At 37.9% G+C, this 4,667-nt stretch overlaps 1 long non-coding RNA gene across 1 annotated transcript; it reads right to left on the bottom strand.

Moving 5' to 3' along the window:
* Window positions 1-1,730: 1,730 nt before the first annotated feature.
* Window positions 1,731-4,403, bottom strand: LOC144652378 (uncharacterized). Its single transcript, XR_013570522.1, has 3 exons — window positions 4,240-4,403; window positions 3,795-3,843; window positions 1,731-2,641 (listed from the first exon to the last, which is right to left on the bottom strand). It is a non-coding gene; the product is annotated as an uncharacterized LOC144652378 (long non-coding RNA).
* Window positions 4,404-4,667: the final 264 nt, after the last annotated feature.

Raw genomic sequence — 4,667 nt, 5'->3', positions numbered from 1 at the left:
GAAAACAAGGACAAGCCAAGGACATTAAATTTTGTGAGTTTTATTGATATCAGGAATTGTGTCATGCAGAAATCTAAGAAAGCAAAACCAAAAAACATTAGCTTAAAATATCAATCTTACGCCAATCCTCTGTATAGTAATATGTCTAAATTTTAATCACTCGGGTACTTAATAACTCCTCCTCTCAACCAAAAGACCAAGCACAAATTTTATTTTACAGAATCTCAGGCAGAAGTCAGACAATAAACACAAAATAAATACTCAACTTAAAGCTAAATAAAAGATCATTTCACTAGTCAAACACAAGTTTTGTTTCCCGCAGCCCTTGTATCTGCAATCCTGGACGAAACCTGTTGAGACAACTTCTCTTTTCAATGTTTTATCGCAGTGATTACAGCAATTGCAGTATGAGAAATGAAAACAGTCCTCACCCCTCCCCCCCATTCAATGTTGAAATTCGCTTTTGCTAACATTTGCTAAAGTATGTCTGTCGAGAAACGTTTTCGTAAAAAACAACATTGAATAGGGGAGAGGGGGGAATTAAAAAAACTCTGAATAGGTGTAGGGTGTAATTTACTGTCGTGATAGCTAAAGGTGAAACCTTTCGTATCTATCCAAAACATTAGAACTCAGTTCTTCTAATTAGAAGTGAATCCTTTTTTGGGCATCAAAAGCCGGCGCGCGCAAGTCTCCTTTTTTGATGACGCGCACAAATTATAACGAGTTTCACAAGCGCATTTGTCAGGATGGTTTTTCATGGTCAAATAAACCCGGAGGTCAAAGCCTATATATCCTATTTAGGAAAAGACAAAGAATTTCCATCCAGGAAATATGTTGACGATTCAAGATATCCCGTGCGACGGCGGATAGATACCGCAAAATGACGTTTTCACTTAAGAGGTGTAAAAATAAAGGACGCGTAAATGTTGGCAGACGTCCGCGTAAGTTAACACTTCGAGATAAAAGGAAACTTGTCAGGAGTTTGCACTGGTTAAGAAAGGAAGAAGGACGCTTTTCCTGTTTGCGCATCATGGAAAAAGCTGGAATAAGCGAGAAAGAAGTAAGTGTAAGAACTGTGTGCCGCTACTTACATAAACAGGGCTATCATTATTTGCAAGCAAGAAAGAAGGGTCTTTTTACAGAGAAAGATCTGAAACTGTGTTGTCGCTTTGCAAGAATGTTGAAGAAGAAATATTCTAAAGAAGTTTGGACTGAAGACATAGCATTTTATTCTCGACCGCGTTAGTTTTGTTCACAAAACAAACCCTGCAGACCAAGCCCGCGCAGCAGAAGGCCGAATTTGGCGGAAAAAATGCGAGAGGACAAGTTTCGGGTGTACTGCAAAGGGACGAAAAGAAGGGACAGGTGGAAGACTTGTTAAGTTGTTTGTGGCAATCAGCCACAGAAAACGAGTACGACCATCTGGATGGTACATATTTCGCCAACTTTGCACGTCAAAATTTAAACGGCATGTTTAGAAGAGCGGGGAAAGGAAGGTCCAAAATTTGGATTCAAGATGGCGACCCGAGTTAAAATTCTACAGCAGCGAACAGGGCGTTGAAACTTAAGAGGGCTAAGCTGTTATCCATTCCACCTAGAAGTCCTGACATTAATCCTATTGAAAACCTTTTCCATTTAATAAAACGAGAACTGCGAAAACAGGCGTTACAAAACAATATAACTAAGGAAAGTTACAGTGAATTCTCTCAGCGGGTAAATAACACCAGGGGGCTAAGCTGTTATCCATTCCACCTAGAAGTCCTGACATTAATCCTATTGAAAACCTTTTCCATTTAATAAAACGAGAACTGCGAAAACAGGCGCTACAAAACAATATAACTAAGGAAAGTTACAGTGAATTCTCTCAGCTGGTAAATGACACCATCACAAATTTTCCTTCTGAGCAAATAGAAAAGATCATCGAATCTTTGGAAAAGCGAATGGATATTATAATAAAGGGACATGGTCAACGAACCAAGTATTAAGCAGTATTTTACTCAGCACAAAAATTCTGTACTGGAAAACTAACATTTAATAATAATAATCAAAACATCCAGCCTGTATATAAAGTTCTAACAGTGGTTTCCTTTTTTGTGCATGTTCATCTTAATTAATGTTTTTTTTTTAAATCATCAAGCTGAAAAATGTAAACTAATACAATCATTCAGGTGCATATTGGCTGTCTAAGAGAAAGTGGCACATGCCCAAGGTAGAAACTTACATTAACTCTCACATGAAAACAGCAAACACAATTTTTTTTTTCAAAAAACAAACAAACAAGAAACGCCACAATATGTTTCTTCTACCAAGTATTTCTCACTGCTTAAGGAGACACCACATTTAGCACTCTTAGCACTCCACAAGTCCTTGGTACAGCACTATACAAATGGGGGACAACATTTGTATGATCCTGATGACATGGAACAGTTTTGTGATGTACAAGCTCCTGGCCTGTTTGAGGACATCTTTTCGGCCATATTTAATGATGAAAAGGAAGCACAATCAAGGAAGAAAGAAGGAAGGAAGACAAGGAAGGAAGACAAGGAAGACATCTTCAAGGAAGACATCTTCAAAGAATTTGAGTAGTTGTCTTACTGCACAATCTCAGTGTCTTTAGAAATCAGGTATTGGTCTTTTCTTCCTTCAAACAAAACAGATAAAATAATTGCATTAAAATTCAACCGTGGTAAACAAAAAGGAGAAAATATTTTCTTATGTAGTAAAAATAACTATTAAGATTTCCCTCCTCTCTTGTTTAGCTGAATTATTAATTATTTTAATTAAAGAAGAGAGGGCAAAGCTGTTTATAACAAACAAGCGCCCATCTGCTCTCTTTTTTGTAGAAATTTGTATGACGAGGTCACAGAGTTTGGAGCAAGAATCAAAGTTCGTTGGAGCAAGGATGATATCAAAGGAACTGACTGGAAAACAGGTTGGTAACTCATTGACGTACAAGGCTTTGATCAAGACGAGGACACTATCTCAGTAGTTTATGATAAAGAGCCTGGACGAGTTTGCAAAGAATGTGTGACCGGGGCAAACTCAAAAGGGGGAAAAAACTCATCAAGTCAGTGTTTTAAGATTGAACGAAACTCCTTTATTATCGCGCTTATTCTAGTGGGGACCAATTCAAAATCTTTTCACTGAGAAATACTTTAGAGACACATTTCCTCGCATTTATTTGGAATGAGAAAATGTGGACTACAAAATGCGGACAGTTCCTCAAAATAGAAACAAAATTAGGCACGGTTTATTTTGAGTCGGAGAATGTCTGTGTGTCATTGGGTATGTAGACCGCACTCCCATCAGAATCACAGTGCCGTCAAGACGGCACTGACTACTGACGAGCCTGACTATGTCAACATAAAAGGATACCATTTCATCAATGTTCAAGCAATCTGTGATTATCGTGATAATACCAATACCCGGCATCGGGTTCCGGAAAACCTGAAAATCTTGCTACTTGCTCTACAGAAGCCAAAACCCCCTTTTAGCACCTCCAAATCCAAAACGAAAAGTAAAAGAGTAAAATAAACATCTTCATTAAAAAACTTAACAACAATTTGTCACAAAATTAACCAAAAGTTAACATCATGTCATGAAATTAGTATGGTTGAATATGAACCCAACCAGCACAATCCCCCCTAAATCTACGATCAGATAGCCCCCCCCCCCCCTAAACCTACGATCAGACAGACGTCAGGATGTATTGCGACAACCCCAGTGTTAGAATGATCATTTAGTGGGCTTGGCTGCCTGCTGGCCTGTCGTTCATCAATTTAGAAACTGCTGACCTGCCGTTCATCAATAGAAACTGCTAACTGCTTTCGTCACTCACAAAACCTAAAAAAAAACAAATGTCTTAGCAAAAAAGAAATAAAACATGATTCACCTATCCTCCCTCACATCGGTAAAGAAACTTGTCAACAATGTTTTTTGTATTTTTCTGTTCATTTTCAACCCGAAGAAATACTCTGCATTTTAACTACATGCCCTCTGTGAGCTAGAACTATGTGTGGGCTGGAAATACACTTGATGTTTTGTTACAATGAATTTTGGATATATTTTTATATATGTTCACTTTTTAAGCATTTTGCTGTATAGAGTCAATAAAATCATGTTTACTGCCATTCCCATCCAATTTATTTTGTACCTCTGTTAAGCGGCCACTTCTCAAAGTCCCGAGGGTGGCCGCTTAATAGAGGTCGGACTGTATATCTATTAATTTTTTTAACTCACCCTTGAAGGCAACACTGCAGTGTAGTTGCTGATTAGGTTGATTCAACCCATCCATCATATACTACATGATCCACTAACCACATTGGATATGTATCTTGTAGGCTTTTAAATCACCCTCTGGTGCAGGATGAGAAGCTCGAAGAGAGGAGGATTTGGTGGACAGATTATCTGGCAGGTGAATTAAAGAAATTTCACATAAATGACTATATCCAGTGGATTAAAGCCCAGTAATTTTTTTGGTTTTAGCTCTTCTGCTTTGCTGGGAGATCATCACCATTCTGGAAAACAGCTAAAAGTAGTAGGTTTCCACCCCTTAAAAAACAAGATCATGTTGTTGACACCATTTTATGTGTTAGAGACTATAAGCAGCTTACTTATAAGCATTTTATTGCATTTAAGGCAATGCTTTTACATCCAACAATACAACC

The sequence above is a fragment of the Oculina patagonica genome, chromosome 4 (assembly GCF_052425735.1).
Source record: "Oculina patagonica isolate OP01 chromosome 4, crgOcupat, whole genome shotgun sequence".
Lineage (NCBI taxonomy): Eukaryota > Metazoa > Cnidaria > Anthozoa > Scleractinia > Oculinidae > Oculina > Oculina patagonica.
The sequence above is the reverse complement of the archived record's forward strand: the minus strand, read 5'-3'. Positions and strand labels throughout refer to the sequence as shown.